Source organism: Macrobrachium nipponense, chromosome 12 (assembly GCF_015104395.2).
Source record: "Macrobrachium nipponense isolate FS-2020 chromosome 12, ASM1510439v2, whole genome shotgun sequence".
Taxonomy (NCBI): domain Eukaryota; kingdom Metazoa; phylum Arthropoda; class Malacostraca; order Decapoda; family Palaemonidae; genus Macrobrachium; species Macrobrachium nipponense.
This window is the reverse complement of record NC_087205.1, coordinates 17,755,434-17,778,109: the sequence shown is the minus strand read 5'-3', so window position 1 is coordinate 17,778,109 and position 22,676 is coordinate 17,755,434. Positions and strand designations below refer to the sequence as shown.

The window sequence follows — 22,676 nt, the reverse complement described above, 5'->3', positions numbered from 1 at the left end:
AGTGCCATCAGTGCATCTCATGGGGTGCATTGTAGGCATTACTTAAAGTTTCTTTGCAGCATCCCTTCAGCCCCTAGCTCTAACTGCTTTCATTCCTTTTTACTCTACCTCTGTTCATACTCTCTTCCAACATACTTTACACCCTCTCCTAACAGCTGATTCCAAGTGCAACTGTGAGGTTTCCCTCCTGATAACAACTTTCAAACCTTTTCACTGTCTACATGCATTTCATTGCTGAATGGCCTTAGTTGTCCAAGTATACTAGACGTGTATGCCTAAAATCTATAGATTAATCAATTACTATTGCAGATTGTTTTAAATTGAGATATGCCACCTACTGGACTTGTGAAACACTTAATACGTACACAAGTCTGCAGTTTCCGAATGATTCTTCAATACTTTCCATGAGTATTCAGGGGGTCAAATTAGCAGTATCTGAAAAATCAGTAATAAGGCAAGGGAAAACTGCACCATTTTTCTGTTTTGTATTTTTGCAGATATAGTATATACTGCAGTCTTCCATTTTAGGGTAGTACATGGTACTAAGGAACTTTGTAGAAAATAAATGTAAATATGTTTACAGTATTGTTTTAAAGCAGGAACTTACAATGGTACATTGTATTCGTAGGTCATAGTTGTAAACAATAAAAATTTTTAATTCATATCGTGCGAGTAAAAGGATTACATGTATTGAGTGACTTGAATTTAAGATTAATGTTAGCTGTTCATGAGGAGAAAATTACTAAAGTTAACTCTGTTAAAACAATGCATGCCTTGGATCTTCCATTTTATGTTAGCAATATATTCTTACAGCAATGTTTTTGTTATGATGTAAAACCAGAAAATTTGCAGAATGATCCTTAAATTATTTTTTCTTATTCTGGGAATATCAAATATATTAATGAACTTGGTTATCATTCTATTTCAGAAATTGTCAGGCTAGTAAAGTTATCATTCTATTTCAGAAATTTGAACAACTGTATAATCGTCACTAGCCTGGAGTCAGTGATGTAATCAAGCAGTGATGGTAAGCCTGTTGGCAGACTCAGGAGTTCTCTTGTTGTGCTCTTCCAGAAAGAAAATGTATTCGAGATATGAAGAAAATATGTAGTTGATGAAAATTCAACTGTGATCTTTCATAAATCTGGTTTTATGAAACTTACTTTAAGCTCTTCTGGATCTGCCAGTAGGTCAAGTGAATGAGTGAGCACAATACAAACAGGAGTAAATGTTCATCGTCAGCATAGATTTCCCCCATGTAAATAGTGTACAGAAGTTTATACTGTCTTAGTCCACAGTGACTGTGTATAGCGAGTATTTTTTTGTTATTTCTGCATTTCATTGCTAATCTTTAAGCAGGAGGTATGTACCTCTTAATTTGAACAAAGCATAAGCTATACAGTAGTATAGTACTAATGGATGTCGAAGGTCAAATTTCAGATTGGGATTTGGGTTTACACCTGATTTGAGTTGACCTTCAAAAAAAATTTTCTTTTTTTAACATGACTATCATCCATTTTTCATCTACTACTGAAACTACTTTACATTAAGAATGAATGAAATTTTGAATTGTGAAAGTGAACATAATCTAAAGCATGCTTTGATAAATTTCAATTGACAGTAAAATTTATAAATTTTTAAAATATTTTTCAGAAGGAAAAATGGACCAAAGTGAATGAGTATATGTTGGAATTAAGTGTTACTGAACACTTTCCAAAATCCTGAAAATAAGGCAGTTCTAAACAACGTTGGTGCAATCTTGTTTAATTCAACATATGAAAATTTATATAAATGGAAGAAAGTGTAATTTGTAAAACTTTTAAGCTCAGTATTCTGGATGGAATGCTCATATCTCCTTCTGTAGTTTGACCACGATTGTGCTACTTCAGCCTAGCTAGCAATTTAATGAATAACTGCTGTAGTTTAGTAATTGTTATACAATATGTTTCCCTTTTATGTTAAAAGGTATGCAAGACTTTATTTTTCATACGTCAGTTAATTTTCTTTTATGTCATGCAATACACATTGAGTAACATTTCTCGTGATATGAAAAGTATTTTAGGAACGTTAAGTTTAGATAGGTGACATATTAAAAAATTGTTTAAACAAGCAAATTTAGGTATGTCAGAAGTTACTTGGGACAGAAATTAAAGTCTTATGAAGCCAAATATACAGTAACTTATGGGCTGGAATAGGTTATACATACATATCACACACTTGATCACAAGCAACATACACCATGTTACTGATGGTAATTGCACTATTTTACCTTTGTATTATCTCAAGAAATTGATGTTTATTCTGAATATTTTTTACATGTTTAGTCTAGTGCAATGTCCCATATAGCCACCTTTTTAGATTTATGTAGTACATAATTAAAAGTGACTATGTAGCACTTTCTAACAAAGCAGGGAAATGAAACATGTCTTGAGGAACTATAGATGCATATCATACAGTTAATTGCTTACCTTCACATTTATTGCCAGATCATTTATAATTGTTTTGTTTCTGCATCATAGTTTAGATAAAGTTTGAGGAAAAACAAATTTAATATATTTAAATTCTTCGGTGTTACAAGCACTTTATAAAATATGAAATATTTTTTAGCCATTATTTTACAAATAAAACCCTGCCTTAAACCGTAACTACAAGTATAATTTTAAGATCTGTTGATACTTAATTTGCTGATAAGTGTGTTAACTAATGTTTCAAATTTATTTGAATTGATGTGCTAAATATTGAAAACAACATGGGATTTTATTATTGCTCATATTTCAAAAAGAGCATTAACATATAAATTCCTTACAACCTTTGTAAATAGAAGTTCTTCAGACACCTAAAGCATACAGAAATCTATGACACTGATGAACTTCAGTTTGGCATATCCTGCCATTTTTCAGTTTAGCTCTGGATATCTTATGTCTCATACCCACTATAACCTTTGAGCTATTGAATCACAGAAGCTTCTAAAACACCATAAACGTGTTTTAGGAGGTCTTTAACAGCATTTGAAAAATTAAAGTTTACATAATGAAACTGAATATAGTATACTGGAGATGGCTTCACACTAACATTTTTTAACCATAAACATTAAAGTGGGTATAAATTATATTTGATCATGCTTGGGTAAATGCATTGAGTCTGTGCTATACTTTATCAAGCTTTGAAATATTTGACAGAACTACTTTTGTTTATTTGATAGCTTCCTTTTACAGGAATTTGGAAACTTACAAAATGTAACGAGATTATTTCAGATTCCTAAGACAACTTTTATTTTCAGCTCAGGATGGATGCTTCCATTAATTCATGTAATACAAAAACTCAAGTGCTCCACAATACCTAATGTAGTAATATTTTTATATGGCTGCAGGGTTGTATTATTTAGGTGAAGAAAGTTTACTGCAGTAAACATTTATTTCATAGTAAATCTTAGATTTTAAAATTAGACATACTTTTACATATTTTACTGTGGATTTTATGAAAATTAATTTTATGAAAGTCTAAATTTGCTCAAGTGTATTGGATGCTCATTGTTCTTTAATGACCATTATGCTTTGTAATGCAGTGTATTATATGAGAAACCTGCTAGCACACTTCAGTACTCTAGGTATTTTTAAGTTAGAAAATTTTTCATAAATGTATGTTCAGAAATTTCATGGATTTTATACTATAACTTTTATAACTTTAGAGCAGTTCACATTCTGCTCATCATCTCTTAATTCTTATTGAATTCATATATAGTTCCTTGCAGTCCTTAATATTTATTTTTTCATAATCATAGTCAATAAAGTCAAATGTATTTTGCTTGAAATACCGTAAAACAAAGTTATTGTTGACGCTCAACAATAAAATAAACTCAGTTACTCAGGATGAACCCTGTGTAATAATAAAAATTGCATAGAGTTGACACTACTGCACAAAGTACCTTTTTTCCTATTTGCTGATGGTTTGAATTCAATTTCGACAGATTTATTTTCAGGGGACATATTCCTAAAACCTTGGATATTTCAAGGTGCACAAAATTGACAGTTCTTTTTCACAATGACTTTTAAGTGAAAAAGGCACAGAAAGGCCTTATAATGAAAGTACTTCTTGCTACAAAAAGCCCATGCTGTGTGCAAGTGATTATGGTCTTCTGAGTGCCATCTTGATTTGCGTTGCTGTATAAATGAAAATATTCTCACTTGTTTAAGGGATTAAGAATTTTGGATGTATATATTGATGCCCTCCAGAATGTTTTTGCATGTGTTTAGTAACATAGGTTAGGACAATAAATTACATTTGTTTATTTTTATTAAGAAGTAGAATCTCAAAATAATGTCTTATTAGAATGTATGTCATTATAGTTACCATATGATTTCTTTGGATCTCTAGTCAATATGTCTATATGATAGTGCTTTACTTAATTATGAAGTATGAAGATTTGATGAATATTTCTCAACCTGTTAAAACATTACAGTCTAATACAGGCTCATTTTTTATCATTTTTATGACTAAAGTTCTTGGCTGGATATGGGATAGTTTCATCAAAACTTCAGCCTCATAAAAGTACAGAATATATAACCTAGTGTTGTTAAGAAAATAGAAATCACAATTTGATGTTCAAGTTACAGTGCTGACACTCACATGCCTTGAGAAATACAACAAAGTTTATGCATAACTTACTGTAATTAAATAGGCAAGAGTGTTCTGAGAAAAATATAATTTTGTATTCATGAAAATCTGTAAAAAAAAAAAAATCCAATAATTTTGTTTATTACAATTGTGTTACTCGCATCCATGACAAGGTTTTATGTGAAAATTTTCAAATAGCATAATGTTTTCATATGAATATGGTATTTCAAACATTTACAACTTTATCTACAACAGCATCAAATTCTCCAAACTGAAAAACTTGAAATCTTTTACTGTACTGATTTAAGTCCATTGGGATCATGACAGGCTTTTGAATGACTTGACTAATGTAGTTATAAAATACTCAAGGTAAAAGTTAATCTTTGGAGAATGCACCATTTACTATCTACTATATATGTGCTATGTCATGTAACAAAAATTAACTACCAATCCTTCTGTCTTATTAAGAATATTTTCAAGTCACAGAATCAGATGTGACTATCTGCACTGTTACATTTATAGACTGCATAGTGAAGTACAGGAGAAAAGGGACATTACGAATACTGCATCTATTTTTTGCATATGTTATGTTAACAGTGGATGTAGTAACTACAAATATAAAATATAATCTTAGGGACCCATCATTATTATTATTATATAGAATTTTTATGCCTTTGCATTTTGTATAAATGAAAATGTATTCCTAAGTAAAATTGTTGCATTCTGTTTAGGATTAAGCTTTAAATCAAAGTTTGGCATAGATTTATACAGATATACTTAAGTGTTAGGATATTTACAAATCAGGAACTTCCATTAAAGGAATGCATACGGTGACTATACTATGACTATGATATGAAGACCACATTTCCTAAAAATGAAGTGGGTTTAATGATGAAAATTGGACTCCAATTTCCTTCATAACTGATGAAGTTTAAAGTATATTCACGATTCACTCTGGTTCATTGTTGAGTTTTTTCCAGTAGTATATGAATTGACAAAAGGTTTGTGAAGGAAATTCAGTTATGAGTAATCATGGTCACAGTTAATTACCAACAAAAGAATCCACTAAATGGGTTTATCCCTTAGGGTAGTCTTCAGGATACTGAATAAACAGTGTTGGTCAAGCCTAGTGCAGAGATTTATGCAGGTGTATATTACAGTAAAGTATATATAAATTGATATGTAGTGCTAGATCCAGAGCATTTGGTTTGGTAAATTTATTTCAGAGTAGAAAAGTGTGTGATCACTGTAGGCACTGCAAATGAGGATTTTATAAGAATCAAACCTGTGTTCATATAAGGTTTGAATATTGTAAAGCTTGTAAGTTATGAAATAAAATCTGTGTATGATTGTGTACTGAAATTTCCTTCTTTCACCATGTACAGTGAATTAGGCCCTGAATCAGTCATGAAAAATTCTACACTTAATTGTGTAATAAAATTTTAAATTAGGCCTTGAATAAAATTTTTTAAATTAGGCCTTGAATAAAAATTTTTAAATTAGGCCCTGAATCAATCATGAAAAATTCCTCACGTAATTTAGTAATAAAATTACTTTTTTTTTATAGTATAGGAGTACCCTCAGCACAATCTGGAACAGTCATTGAGCTTGGTGACGAGTCCTCCATTTTTTTTTTTTTTTTTTTTTTTTTTATTGAAGAAAGTGGGGAGGTTCAGGTGTGATTGTTTTACAGAAGTCAAGCTTGTACACATTTTTTCAAAATAATTTAGATACCTTCCTACTGTTTTATCTATTCTTTAACCAGATGCAGTCATTCAAAATAAAAAAATAAATAAATAAAAGCTTGGCTGACCAAGTTAATGATTGTCTAGTTCACCTGTGCTCCACAAGGAAAGTTTCAATGGTTTAGTTCTTGTCAGAATTTTTCTTGACAGCCCAAAAAGTTGTGGGGAGGCAGTACATTCTAAACAGAAGAAATATAAAGAATTTATACTTGGGATGAAACTTACCTACTGTTTAAGATGATCCCACATTGAGATAAGGATGGTGGGTTAGTGTAGTAGGTAGGCAAATGAGCTAAAGGTTTCTTGACGATACCCAAAATATTTACTTGATCAGGGATCCTTTCTAGATTGTACTGCTGCCAGAATTATGGAGTAAGGCTCTCTGGTATAAGACAAGATAAGAGCAGTTTATGGAAAAAACTGCCTCGGCAGAAACTGTTAATGAGACCAGTGTGCCTGGGTCCAACAGCTCGACAACAATAATCAAAACTAAAGATTGTATTGAAACAGGTAAAGCCCCTATACAATTAATATTATAATGTTCATGCTCCCCAACACTTTAAAATTAAGGAATGAGGCCACAGGGATGCTCTTTCATTCCAAAATAAATTTGTCTTCAAATGTGCAGCAAAAATGGAATTTCATTTTCATAATGCCACACGAACCACAATCTACAGAGACCAGTTCTCAAAATCAAAAGACATAGCAATGGCTTCTATACATTAAGAAAATTTACCTTCAGCAAAGGCAATGGATCAGGATTATGTCGGCATATTCTAATTTGCTTAGCAAACAAAGGGACAATGCATTTAGACAAGGCAATGTTCAATCTCCCAATGCACAAACTGCCTGACATCACATCTAATAAGTAATAATCTGAGTAGTCTCTTGTCTCCCTTTCATAGCACATACATCATTAACCCTGAGACAAAGTTTGGCATGCAAACAACCCTGAGAAAGGAAATTCTTTAAAATTCTTACCAATAAACCAGGCCATAGAAAAAAAAAAAAAAAAAAAAAAAAGACTTCTTTATTGCAACAGGTAACATGTGAAGAACACTTGAAATTTGTTTACTCTTACACAGGTGCTAAGGCTACCAAGAGTGCATTAGCATAGTCTAGTGTGTCAAAAGGCTGTTTCTAAAGATTTACATGGCTTGACAAACAATTCTACCACATCCAGTCTCCAACTTGAGTGATAAAAGCATTCCAGGTGCCTTGATCACAAAGCCCTAAACATCTCTTGAGATCCAAGTCATAAGTTGAACATGGCATAAAAGGCAAGAGATCACCGAATCATATCCTCTAATAGCTGGGATTGGCAACTTACACAATAACTAAGAAAACTAAAGGGATTTTGACAAAGAAAAAATCTATTTCTGGGGGAAGACCTGTGTCGCCCGGTGAAATGTTCCTATAGCACTCATTTCTAGGTATAAATAAATGCTAAATATACCAGAGAAAAAAGCCATATGGAATGCTGGAGTTATTACCCCCAGCTCGCTCACCCTTACAAGGTGTCAGTACAGTACAGGGGCGATGGAAGCCACTACCACAGATACTTTTGCCAAATAGAAGTCTCCTCTCTCAAAATCCCCCTCTAGAGAGGTGCCGTTACAATACTACCTTCCGCTCGCTACTACGTCTGCCAGAAACCCTCATTCCTGTGATAGCACTCATCGTGTCTGCACGCGCCGTTTCCGCTGTCTCCAGCAGTGTTTTTTGCGAAGCATCATGTCTTCCCGTGATCAAGAAGCTTCTTCATCTATGTTGAGTATTCCATTTATCGTTTTTGAACACATTGGGGCAACGGTGCATCCATATTTGGCCCTTATTTTAAGTCTTTGTTCTTGGGAGCCGGGGATGACGCCCTTATGATCTGCCATTTTGGATGCAACGTTGGCGGCGTACGCGATTATATCAGATTTTATCTCACTATATATTTCATTCACCGTTTAGCACTTCCCTGTATAGGCTACTGTTTTCGAATTCTTTATCGCCATTCTACCCTTGACGAATACTGAGAGCCTTTTTTTTACGGCTTGTCCTTACGTTATTAGCCTATTATAGGGCCTGTCTCGCTCCTGACATACACGAGGCTTTTTTTACAGTTTGATCTTACGTTATTAGCCTATTATAGGGCCTTTTTCGTTATCATCAGTCCCTCAGGAGCGCGTTGTTTTTCGCGGTACTCTTGCATGTATATTTCTAGTTAAGTTTTCGATTATAGATCTTGTATTGCTATTTGATGAGGTTGGAAGTTCTTCACGATGTCCTACCCTAGCCTATCCGACCAGACCTAGGCTAGGTTTTGGAGGGTAGGCTAGGCGGGCTGGGTATATCCCACCACCCTTAGTGGCTCCTTGTACCGCCACCCGACCAGGCAGATATGTTTGCTTGGAGGGTGGCCCAGGACTAGAGAGTTTCTCTCTTGTTACGTATGACCAGATCGATAGATTCGATTTTGGAGGGTTGAGTTAGGTTCTAGGCGTCCTCTTCGTGACATCCTTATAGGAGCCATCCTAGCCTACCTGACCGAATCTGTACCGATTTCAGAGGGTTGGGTTAGCTGGGTGCGGTTTTTCTTCCCCCCCCCTTTTTTTTCGTCAGTACTTCCAATAATTCCTCATCAATTACTTTATGAATTATTTTTGGCGAGTGTAGCCTGGGCCATTGCCTCCTCTAGGGTGTCAGTAGGCCTACCGTCTTCTGCCCCCTTTAGTGGTAGGCTAGTTAACGGCTTCTCGAGAAGTGGTATTCACTGATCGGTTGCCATGGCCAGGCGATCACAACTCGTCCACTCTCCTCCAGACACCCCACCCCCCCCCCCCCCGTCCCGGACTCGTCACGGGGCTGCTTTGTTAGCTCGCTGTCCAAATAATCCTACCGATGAACTACAGCTAGAGCGTAGAGCACGGTTATGTAATCTCTGTTGGTATGTCTCCAGGTCTGCGTTTTTTCTGGCGAGGTGTGGTCTACCATCACACCCGCCAGGAGGCTATACGCCGGAATTTACGTACCGCTGTTCCACCGCTCTGATTTCCGTACTTCTCTTGTGTTATCGCTGCTTCCCCACTCTAATGGGGGCAGAACTAGGCTTAGAGATGTGTTTCTAATTGACTTGGAACTGTTACTCTTCTCCGGTGCGATCAGACTCAGGCTTAGGTTTTTACCTATTTTCCCTGTTCTGATCATATCAAGCCAACCCCACCGGTTATAGCTATTGTGATAAAGAGATTATGGATTCTGGAGTAGGCGGAGGCATTCAGAGCTTAATATTAAGAAAATTTATTATGTAGCTTCTGTTGGTATGTCTCTGGGCCTGTGTTTATTCCGGCGAAGTGTGGTCTACGATCACATGCGCCAAGATGTATAAACCGGAGTTCTACGTACTATTGTTCCCGTTGCTCTGTTTTCCGTCTTCTATGTTATCGCTGCTGCCCACTCCAGTGGGGGCAGAACTGGACTTAGAGAATGCGCCTCCAATTGACCATTGCTACTCTACTCTGGTGCGATCAGACTCAGGCTTAGGTTTTGCCTTGTTTCCCTGTTCTGCTCATATCAGGCCCACTCCGCCGGTTATAGCTTTGGCGATACCCAAGTATGGATTCCGGAGCAGGCGGAGACATCAATAGCTTTATTAATAATAAGTAAGTTGAAGATTATAGTCAATAGTACCTTTAGCTGGTTATGTAACTAATTTAAGTGTACTCATACCCCCGGAATTAACTCCGGCGGCATTATTTGACGATACTAATGTATCTTTCCAACTTACAGATGGTCCGCTGCCAGGAGGTGGGGTGCCCAGCCGTCCTGTTTAAACCGTATGGGCATGAGGCCTGCCGGTCTCATGCCAGCTGCGCCATCCACCAGGAGGGACGCGTGGTCTGGCACCCGGAAGCCTGCATAGTGTGTTACGGCCTTGTTAGGATCGTAACAGATGAGTCGGCAGGTAGCATCCTCGCCTCATTGTTACTCTGAATTCTATGTTACACATATTGGTTGCGAATAGTCAAACTGGATATCGAGGAAAAGTCCCCGACACTGGGGAACCTGATTTGATTATCTCTTACAGGTTGATCTGACGCTCAAGGCCTCCTCGATGTCGACCCTTAAGGCCTGGGTAGGGTGGTTTGGAAGGAAAGTGGGAGCCGGCCAACCCTACGTGCTGTCGGAGGAGATGTGCTCCCTCCTCTACCCGAACGCCAAGGTTTCGGCAGCAGTACCGGCGGAAGTAGCGGCTCCCATTGTAGAGCGTATCCGCCAAGAGACCCAAGCCCCCCGGAGGACCAAGAGGGCTTGTGCAATGACATGACGGAGGAGGTGGCGGCCATCAGCCTGCACCGGGAGCCCATGGCCATCGAGGACCAGGAGGAAGGTAGAGAGGTAAGTGAGGCAGGTAGTCGTGGGGCTAGCGTTCTCTCCTTTAGCCCAACTCCTTCCCCGGCAGGCTCCGCCAGGTCGTCATTGGCCCCCAAGCCTTCGACTTCCTCGGGCAAAGCTACTCCCCCACCCAAGGGATTGAGAGCTAAGTCTTCTAAAGCCAGACCGACAGGTCTACAGACATCCGGACAGTCCATCATGTCTCTGACCCAAAGATTACAAGCCCAGGAAAAATTGGTGACCGGATTTCTCCAGTCCGGAAGCACACCGCAGTCTTTTGCGTTGCCGGACGCATCCAAGCTCCCACCATTCGAGAATAGCAACCCATGGCGGTTGGCTCTACATGCTCCGTTTTCGGAGGGCAAGCTTACAATTGAGGGTTGTGGAACCCGACCCGTGGAAGACTATGAGTTCTTCCCGCCGGGCCTACAATTCCCCTTCCCGGGCTACGCTACACTAGCCGAGGAAGCGTTGGTCAGGGTAGACAAGGTCCCGAAAGAGACAGTTATCTACCCTACAGATCAGGCTCAGTCGGCATGGGTCCGCACCCCGTCAACACCAAGTTGACGCCCCACAAAGGTTGCTATACCATGTTTGTAGCGCCGGATAGCGTCACGACTCCTTGCACATCAAAGATCGCAGAATTGACACTGCATGCCGGAATGGAGGACAAACCCATGCCTCAGCTAAAAGAGACGGAGGCTACCTCTTTCCTCTTTCCCGGAGATCTGGAGTGTTGGGCTGGCGCTCCAGCAACGTTCACAGTGGGCAAACTCGATCCAGAGTGTGCCTCCACACAATTCAGTGAACGTTTGCCGAGAATTCCGGATACCATGATTAAGGCGGAATTCGAAGCAAAATGTAGACTGAGCAGTTCAATTAACTCAGTCAGCACTGCAGGGTTGACTGCTGCTGTCTTTGCAGAGGAACCTCTATTCCGGGTCCTGACGAAGTCGCTGCTGCAGGCTTTTCAGTCGGACCTGTATGATTTTATAGTGGCTAGACGAGCCTGCAGAAAGCATGTCTTTGCTAACGCCTCCATCAGGCATGAGCCTAACAAGCTCATAAAGGCATCGATCTGGGGGGCCAACCTCTTTCCTGAGGACGTGGTTAACAGCGTCCTCAGCGAGGCGGCTAGGGCTAACCAGAACCTTTGTGTCCGCTGGGGACTTCCCTTCAAAAGGAAGTTCGAGACCCCCAGACCACAATCCAGAAGTAGGAAGAGGCCTAGGAAGTATCAGCCTTTCCAGACCTCTCAGTCTCAAGCTGTGGTACAGGCAGTTCCTGTCCCCCAGATGAGCAAGCCTTCGACATCTAAGGCACAACCACAACAGCAGTTTGTTCTGCTGCAGAGTCAACCGACTCAACAGCCTTCAAGTTCGGCTGCCCTTGTGACTTCCCCAGCCTTCAACGCCTCCTTTGAAACACAGGGGGCATTTCGAGGCTATAATAGGCACGCAAGGGTTAGCAGAGCCAGAGGTGCTTACCGGCATAGAGCTGGCTGTAGAGACAGAGGATTCAGAGGAGGCAGAGGAAGTAAGACCTCAACCAGTCAATGAGTCTCTGCAGGTAGGTGGGAGACTGTACCTCTCCCGGGACCATTGGACCTTCAGTACGTGGGCCCACAGTATTGTATCGAAAGGTCTGGGGTGGAGATGGAAGAAAGGGCCTCCTCCACCAGTCAGTTTCCATCAGATTCCAACGACAGACCCTCTAGACTATGCCAAAGACCTTCTTCAAAAGAAGGCAATAAAGAAAGTCAGTCACCTGAAATTTCAAGGATGTTTGTTCAATGTACCAAAGAAGGACTAGGACAAACGAAGAGTAATTCTCGACTTGTCCCGTCTCAACTCATACATTCAATGTGACAAGTTCCGCATGCTAACTGTCTAGCAGGTGCGGACCTTAATTTCCCGTGGGGTCGTCACCACCTCTATCGATCTTATAGACGCTTACTATCATGTACCGATAGCAAGAAACTTCTCTCCATACCTAGGCTTCAAACTAGGAAAACAAGCTTACTCGATCAGAGTCATGCCATTCGGGCTCAACATAGCGCCCAGAATATTCACCAAACTAGGAGAGACAGTAGTACAGGAACTAAGAACTCAGGGGGTAATGTTAGTAGCTTACCTAGACGACTGGCTCATTTGGGCAACCAACGACGAGGAATGTCGCAAGGCAACAGCCAAAGTAATAAAATTCCTAGACTACCTGGGTTTCCAGATAAACAAGGAAAAGTCCCATCTCTCCCAGCGTCTCGCTTTCAATGGTTGGGAATTCAATGGGACCTAACCACATACAAACTATCTCTTCCGCCAAAGAAGTGCAGAGAGATAGCGAAAGCTACGAGACAATTCCTCAAGAACAAACGGGCTTCTCATCATACCCAAGAGAGAATCTTAGGTTCACTTCAGTTTGCTTCAATAACAGATGTTCTGTTGAAAGCCAGACTGAAGGATATCAATCGGGTTTGGCGGAAAAGAGCCAACAAGTTCAGAGACAAAATCTCGATTCCGCCAATATTAAGGAAAAGGCTCCGCCCATGGACGGAAGTCCAGAGTCTTTCCAAATCAGTGCCACTACAATTTCCCCCGCCGTCTCTGATAGTCCACACGGACGCCTCTCTGAGCGGATGGGGGGGGGGGGGGGGGGGGGGCTACTCTCAGTAAAAGAAGGTTCAAGGAACATGGTCGACAACATTCTGCCAGTTCCACATCAACGTACTAGAGGCAATGGTCCTTTTTCTGACCTTGAAACGACTAGCTCCGGCCAGGAACATTCATATCAAACTAGACTCGGACAGCGCAGTGATAGTTTATTGCATAAACAGAGGAGGCTCCAAGTCGAGCCGAATAAATCATGTGATGATTGCAATTTTTTCGTTGGCAATGAAACATCATTGGCACCTGTCAGCTACTCACCTGGCAGGAGTACGGAATGTCATTGTGGACTCACTATCCAGAACAACTCCGTTGGAGTCGGAGTGGTCCTTGGACACAAAATCATTCCATTAGATTTGCCAACGAATCCCGGGCCTTCAGGTAGACCTGTTCGCCACGGAGTCCAATCACAAACTTCTGTGTTATGTGGCTCCCAATCTGGATCCTCTGGCTCACGATGTCCATAGACAGGAACAATTGGCAGAAGATTTACCTATTTCCGCCAATAAACCTCTTGCTGAAAGTTCTACACAAACTCAGATCTTTCAGAGGACAGATAGCATTGGTAGCACCCAACTGGCCGAAGAGCAATAATTGGTTTCCTCTTATACTAGAGTTGAAACTCCGTCCCAGTCGGATTCCCAACCCAAAATTGACTCAAATAGTACAAATTCGGACTGTGTCAGCTTCCTCAAGAATTCTGAATGCCCTAACTTTATGGACTTCATGAAGTTTGCGGCACAGAAGGATATTAGTATTGACCCTCTAACCACCCTGTTCGTGGAGTCAGACAAAAGAGAATCAACACTCAGGCAGTATGATTCAGCAGTAAGAAAGCTGGCCATCTTTCTAAAAGAATCAGATATCCAGAAGATGACTACGAATCTGACAATTTTATATTTTAGAACTGTTAGAAAAAGGCCTAGCTGCTAGTACCATTACTACAACTAAATCTGCCTCGAGGAAGATATTTCAGTTTGGCTTTAATATTGATTTAACAGATTCGTACTTCTCGTCTATCCCTAGAGAATGTGCTCGTCTGAGACCGGTAGTCCGCCCTCACACGGTCTCCTGGTTTTTAAATGACGTACTCAGGTTGGCTTCAGATACGGATAACGAATCATGCTCATATATAACCCTTCTCAGGAAAACATTATTTTTAATGAGTCTGGCCTCAGGCGCCAGAATATCTGAACTGTCGGCTCTCTCTAGAGAACCAAATCATATTGATTTCCTCCCGTAAGGAGAAGTTCTGCTCTATCCAGATACAGTCAACATGAAACACAGGAACATCTTGGAATTCCACAGTTCTCTTAACTTGCCCAGTACCTCTTGCAATTGCAAAAGAAGGAAAAATGTAAGCATCAACTGACAAATCCTACAAAAAATTGTGTGCCACACCAGTATGAGGCTTTTGGAAGGGGAAGCAGTAAACCGTTAACATGTAACCTATTGACCTGAGTTGTTGTCAAGAGGTCAACTGAGCATTAAAGAACATATAATAATGATATCACAATCTGGTTGGTCTAAAGATAGTTTAATACCTACACACGTATGTACGTGCATACATAAAATGTGCAGTATATACATACACATACACACACCTAGATATACATACCTGTACATAAATAAAAACTGCCTACCATTCGTGTGCTCTTAAAACTTCTCCTGCCTACCATTCTAAATGTCTAGGAAATTTTCCTGCACTGTAAATCAAGTTGAATCTGGTAGTCTCCCCCTGCCACACCTCAGGTGAACTTGTCTTATTATGATCCAGACAAGGCTGACAAATTTTTTCCAAAAAAGGCTATATAACCTAGGAACAAATGCTGTTGCTTTAATAGAAGCTTGTACATGGGCTAAGAAAATTCTTTGAGGTAAGGAGAAATTGTGTAATCATTTCTCCTTAGGAAAATCCCCCAAAATTGCGGGAATCTAATTTTATACCCATTTTGACCAAAAAAAGGTGCGCCCAGATTATTGATGTCTTTGTTGGTATAAACAAATTTCACAGAAGTGCCAGACATTCAAGTAAGAGTAGAACCTCAATGACACCAATTCCCTAAAGAGATCATGCTCTCATGAAAAACTTGTGTTGTTGTGTTTAGTCCAAAACCCCAGGCCTTCAACATTAACACTTTCCTTGCAAACAACCACCAAAGGTATTTGGGAGGAGAAATTTACCCAAGACAAAAATATATTTCCTGCATGACTCCCTTGAACAAAGGAAAACCTAAAAACTTGGGGTAGTTTACAGAACCGCGGACAGATCCTACAATTCCAAAACCATTACCCCAAATAACAAAATGCATGGAATAAAAGTAGTCCAGAATTCCAAAATATACCCGAAAAGTCACTTATCCGACCAATTTACACCAAAATACCATCCGCCGATATTTCCCGTGAAACATAAATTTTTCTAAGTACCCACTTGATGTGAAGGCTGACACGGCGATCATAGCTCCTGTAGTTCTTGAGTTGACCGCGGACAGGCGCTGTACGTCGGCCTGCCCCCTACGAGGTAATTTTAAATCAAACCAATCCTGTATCAGGTTGACCCAGGTCATCCCCAAGGGACATGGATTAACTTCCTTCCAACCAATAAAAACGTGTCCCATGAATATGAATCAGACAATCATACCTGCAGTCACAGAAGTCGCCCTTTCCGTTCTCCACCGCCGACATGGATAGAACACACGCAGTATTATTTCCTGAAAGTGTTACAGCAGACGAGTTCGATAAATATACGCATTTGTATATTGGTATTCTGATCGAGTTCCTACGCAACACCGACGAATTTATGAAGTGGTTGTAAAGAGAAGGGTTACTTGGGGACTATTCGGGGTTGTGTACAACGTGCAACATAGCGAACCGACAGTTCATGAAAGATGGGACCAGCAAAGCCACGGGCCAACCGATTTACATGTGGCTCTGTACAAACAGCAAGTGCAGTAAGAAGGTATCAGTTTGGCACGGGTCCTTTTTTGAAAAGTCACGTTTGTCCCTAGAAACAATTATTATATTAATATTTTGTTTCACCAAGAAAACCCCACAGTGTGTTGTAACGGATTTTTTTATGCCTCTGGCACCTAACACCATGGTGGATTTGTATAATTTTTGTAGGGATATATGTTGCCAAATCCTGGGTGCTGATAATAAGAAAATCGGTGGTCCTGGTCATATTGTTGAGATCGACAAACTAAATTTGGGAAACGGAAGTAAAACCGTGGCCGAAAGGTGGATGGATCTTAGGTGTTCGGTGGCATTGACCGACAGACACGTGAGACCTTTTTCAAGGTGGTTCCTGACCGTTCTGCCGAAACTCTGATCCCGGTGTTGCTTGATAACGTACTTCCAGAAACCACAATCGTATCTGATTGCTGGAAGTCGTACAGCAAAGTCCGGGATCATTATTTTGCGCATAATGTCGTGAACCACAGAGTTAAATTCGTTAGCCCGGACGACCTGAATGTACACACGAACACTATAGAATCGCAGTGGCGTGTTCTTATACGGAGCGCGCTACCGAGACACGGTAAGCAGAAAGAACTTTACAAAAGCTATTTTTCTACGTACTGTATCCAGAAGCAGTATCTACAAGATGTTCCGTGTCCATTTCGGGTGTTCCTGAAATTGATCAAACATGTCTATCTGCTCAAAAGTCGCCTGACATCCCCATCTCAAATTTGATTTCCCGGTCTGAAACAATAAGACCAGGACCTTCTACCAGCGAGCCACGTGATCCCCCACCCGTTTCAAAGAGGCCGAGACTGATGCCTTTATGTACCCCTTCATGGTCGTCGGACAGCAGCGACTTTGAAATTTGAATAAGGTAAGCTGTATATTAATTTTTGTTAGCCTTAAAACTAGTGTTTTCGGTTAGTTCAAAGCCAGTACCGAAGCACGTGTTCAAACAGATCTATCGGCCCGACGGTGGGCACGTAGGAACATGCATGATGTCACAATTTGTATGTAAACTAGTGTTTCGGTTAGTTCGAACAGATCTATCGGCCCGACGGTGGGCACGTAGGAACATACTTGATGCCGCAATTTGTATGTAAACTAGTGTTTAATTCTCTGTAACCCCTGTGGCTAGCGCGCACAGCGCAACATTACCTCTTGCCAGAACATGTCATGCTTGCCAAGAATCTTTACATATGCGGATAAGGTGCGAAGCGCCGTTCCGCCACGGCCTTACTGTAACCCCTGTGGCTAGCACGCGCAGCGCAACATTACCTCTAGCCAGAACATGTCGTGCTTGCCAAGAATCTTTAAATATGCAGATAAGGCGCGAAGCGACATTCCGCCACGGCCTTACTGACAGCACACAAACATATTCACCGTTAATAACTAATTTATCAGTAATTCTGGTTAGTGGTAGCCTAGGCTAGTCTGTCGTTTATATGTAGTAAAGTAGTGGTTGAAAGTTATGTATGCAAAGTAAGGGGGTATTTCTACAGAAGCAATCCGCGGTGGCTTAGACTATGGCAATTGACTGATTCCTATGTTATTTGAGTTACTGTACAAGATTTAAAAGTAATATCCATTCGGGCGGCTGTAACTAAGCAGTAATTGACCTTTGAAAGTTACATAATAGCCGCACCAAACTCAAAGGTATATTAAAGTTTAGTTCCAACCAAAGGAAAAAAATATTCCTTACAACCCTTGTAAAGCAACTAAAATAACATAGAAAAGGTCAATTGCCATAATCTAAGTCACCGAAGAACGGTCCTATAGGAAGGTACCAAGTATTCGTTACGGTGAAGGCAATGTAAACACAGCCGCCATGTTTAAATTCCCCAACCACCACGGAGCCGATATGTTCACTAAGGGGGGGGGGGGGGGGGGGGGGGGTAACGCACAGGGGGGGGGCGGGGTAAGGTGGAAGGTACGAGTTGTCTTAGCAGCACCCCACTGAATAGTAACATACCTTGACGCAACTTTCGGCGAAAGCCTAACACTCACTTTCCTAAAACATAATAATTAAGAATAATGTTTGGACCTTACCTTAAAGGGGTGGAAGGGTACACAGCAGCAGCTGCTTTTAAGAATGCGTGGAGGCGGGTCTTGGGTTCCTCAAAATGCAGCTTGAAATAAGCAACAGCCAAGTACCCGACGAAGTTATACATTCTCCTCCCGTATCTTGGAGTCGACTGAATGGGGGCAAAAGACCTGCTTTCTCAGGAGGCCATGGTCCTGGCAAAAAAAAACAAACCGATTAGTCGATCATAATTACCTGAGTAAAAGGCAGAAAAATCTTTGTAACTCATGTAACAATTGTTACATGAAGGGTTGGCAAAGAGTTCCTGGTGAGGGGCTGGGGCGAGCGTGAAGTAGATGCAGCAGTGGATGTCATGGCGGCAGATTCAACAGTGTTGGAGTTCTACAGTTAGGAGGTGGCAGGAGGCCAGACCGTAGAAAACAGGGTAGGAGAGGTGGGGTGGAGTAGTAAAAATGCTTTGATGCTATTGGTTGAGGCAGGGTGGGGCTGAGGTAAATGAACAAGCACTTAACAAGATAAGTTGGCAATGTTAAGGGTAATAAAAGTAAATGGGTAGTTAAGGAACTAAATGTAAATGTGGGATGGGTTCAAAATATGAAATAATACATATATAACAGGCCCAGGAGGGGGTGGAATTTAAGTCCTGGGTGGTAAATGTGTAATAGGGCCTATAGTTGTTTTATAAATAACAAAAAGACCAAATTAAACATAGGTTAGCATATAACAAAACTAATTTAAACTTGTAGGGGATGTTGCCTGACCAGGGGTGGGGTTGGGTTGGCCTGCGGTAACCCCTTAAAGAAAACCAAACCAACCTAACATAACCTAACCTAGCAGGGGATGTAACCTTACCTAGTAGGGAACTTAACCTAGTAGGCAATGTTGCCTGACCAGGGGGGATTTGCCCCCCGTACCCCCCCTTAAAGGCCTAACCTAACCTAGTAAGGAATGAATAACTAACCTAACCTAGTAGGAATATTGCCTGACCAGGGGGGGCTTCGCCCCCCGTACCCCCTTAAAGGCCTAACCTAACCTAGTAGGGAAATACTAGGCCTAACCTAAACGCAAGTAAGGAAGTAACCTAACCAACCGCCTAACCTAACCTAACCTAGTAGGGAATATTGCCTGACCAGGGGGCTTCGCCCCCCGTACCCCCCTTAAAGGCCTAACCTAATCTAGTAAGGAATGTAACCTAACCAACCTAACCTAGTAGGAATATTGCCTGACCAGGGGCCTGGTTCGCCCCCCCCGTACAGGCCTAACCTAACCAAAGTAAAGAATGTAACCTAACCAACCTAACCTAAAACCCTAACCTAGTAGGGAATAATTGTCCTGACCAAGGGGGGTGGGGGCGCCCCCCCCCGTTTACCCCCCCTTAAAGGCCTACCTAACTAGTAAAAAAGGAAGTAAACCTAACCAAACTAACCTAGTAGGGAATTGCCTGACCAGGGGGCTGGCTGCCCCCCCGCCGGTAACAGTAACCTAACCTAACCTAGTAAGGAATGTAACCTAACCAATCCTAACCTAACCCTAACCTAGTAGGGAATATTTGCTGACCAGGGGGGCTTCGCCCCCCCCTACCCCCCCTTAAAGGCCTACCTAACCTAGTAAGGAACGTAAACCTAACCTAATCCTAGTAGGGAAAATACTAGGCCTAACGTAACCTAGTAAGGAATGTAACCTAACCTAACCTAACCTAGTAGGGAATATTGCCTGACCAGGGGGGTAGGGGGGCTTCGCCCCCCGTACCCCCCCTTTAAAGGCCTAACCTCCAACCTAGTAAGGAATGTAACCTAACCAACCTAACCTAACCTAACCTAGTAGGGAATATTGCCTGACCAGGGGGCTTCGCCCCCCCGTACCCCCCCTTAAAGGCCTAACCTAACCTAGTAAGGAACGTAACCTAACCTAACCTAGTAGGGAAATACTAGGCCTAATGTAACCTAGTAAGGAATGTAACCTAACCAACCTAAACTAACCTAGTAGGGAACATTGCCAATGACCATGGGGGTGGCTTGCGCCCCCCCCATACCCCGCCCCTTAGACCCCCCCTAAGGCCTAAACCTAACCTAGTAAGGAACGCAACCTAACCGCCTAACCTAGTAGGGAAATACTAGGCCTAACGTAACCTAGTAAGGAATGTAACCTAACCTAACCTAACCTAGTAGGGAATATTGCCTGACCAGGGGGGCTTCGCCCCCCCCGTACCCCCCCTTAAAGGCCCCCTTAGGCCAACCTAACCTAGTAAGGAATGTAACCTAACCAACCTAACCTAACCTAACCTAGTAGGGAATATTGCCTGACCATGGGGGCTTCACCCCCCCTTAAAGGCCTAACCTAACCTAGTAAGGAATGTAACCTAACCTAAAACCTAACCTAGTAGGTAACCAAGTAGGAAATGTAAACCTAACCAAACCCCCCCCCCCCCCCCCACCCCCCCCCCCCCCCCCCCCCCGGTATCCACCCTTGAAGAACTAACCAACCTAGCCTAACCAGGTAACCCCCTTCAAGGAAGTAAAATTAGTAGGTAAACCAACATATAACAAACTAACCCTAAGGGTGGGATGTTGCCTAACCGGGGGATGGGATTCGGCCCACCCAGTAGGTTAAAATGACATATAAACCCTAAACTTTGATGGGTGTGGAAGTGTAAAATGTAAAAAGTAACCATACATAACTGCATAATAGTAAGGAAACTGGAAGGGAGGTGTAAATTGTAATGTCTGTAAGTGTATAATGGAATATATTTAAATGTAGGTTTTATAAAAATAATGGCAAACTTTAATCTAGATATTGGTATCGGTGAGAAATGCATTGTAAATGGTGTAACGTAAAGAGCCAGTCGTGAATACTGGAAAGGGGAGGGATTGACTTGTGTATAAATGATAGGGAGTGTGTATGTAATATGCAACGCTATGTGCAATTTCACGTAACAGGTAGGTATCGAAACGTCCTAAAACTGAGTTCTATATCAACACGTAGGCATTTTTAGGTGTCTGTCCTCAATTATAACATAATATTTCAAGTTATATATGGTGAAATGATTAGGTGGGGATATTTCAAAACAGTTATTATACAAATACTATGGAAAAATGAAAAGGAATAAACACTAGAATTCACATAACATGTTTTAATAAACAAATTAGGTAAATGCTTTTATGTAACTCAACGTATGGTTACCAGCCAGGGTTCCCAGATGACACCACTACCAACCAGCCAAAGTCTACCATGAAAACCAGCCAAAATCCCGCCAAATGGAAATCCAAACCAACCCAAATAACCGGCAAATATATGTGCGTTATATTTATCTTTATAAATGTATATTTTTTTATCATATATATGCTTGTATAGCGGCATCATAGTTTTAGTTAGATAATATAAACTAATATAAGAATATCAAGGGAAAAAAAAACGGAGAATGAATTGAAATTTTGAAATGAGGCTCGTTCTCTGAGAATCCGGCGGCCTGTTTTGTGGTCGTCTGGTGTGTGTGTGATTTTTATTTTAATTCCATCTACATATTTTGCTGAAATGTTACCAAATTTTTACTGAAAAACTATTCAAATTCCCCAGATTTTTCTGAAAACCTTCAAAAATTCCCAATCTGGGGAGTTATTCCTCAAACGTGGGATCAGTGTTTAGCTTAAATAGAAAGTATTTGAAAACCAGCCAAAATACCACTAACCAGCCAAAGTGAATTTTTACCCACCAAATTAGGAAAAAAAGCCAAATTTGGTGAGAAACTGCCAAATCTGGGAACCCTGTACCACCCAATCCTTCACTCAGTCAGGTAGCAACGTAGGGGTCATACTGTAACGTGTTTGGCTAAATACATGTATCCCTCCCGTAAACCCCCATTTCTTTCCTCACTAAGCAGTCTGAGTTTAGGCCAAAAGCTCCCTTACAGTTAGCGCATGCGCAGTAGCATTAGCGCATGCGTAGTAGGATTCAGTGTTGTGGTAGTAGTAGTAGACGAATATGGATGTGGAACGGCTCCACTATCGCTAGTTTTGTTATCTCTTATTTCCGCCTGTATTTCGTGTTTTTAAAAGTGATAAATGTGGGAAATACCACAATAACACGGCAAAATCACCCCCAAGTGGTTTCTCCCCACCCAAAACCCCGGTTCCCACTGGGGTCCCCCTTACCGTAGGATAGAGTTAGGGTTTTGTCCCCACCCAAAACCCCGGTTCCCAATGGGAATCCCCTTTACCGTAGGATAGAGTTCAAAGGTAAATTAGAGTCGTCCGAATAAATATTACTTCATAT

General features: G+C 41.1%; 1 protein-coding gene across 1 annotated transcript in view; it reads left to right on the top strand.

Moving 5' to 3' along the window:
- Positions 1 to 5,968, top strand: part of LOC135224749 (collagen alpha chain CG42342-like) — a 165,165-nt gene extending 159,197 nt beyond the window's left edge. Inside the window, exon 27 of the mRNA XM_064264075.1 lies at positions 966 to 5,968. The gene's annotated coding sequence lies outside the window, so the exon portion shown is untranslated. The remainder of the gene's footprint in view (positions 1 to 965) is intronic.
- Positions 5,969 to 22,676: the final 16,708 nt, after the last annotated feature.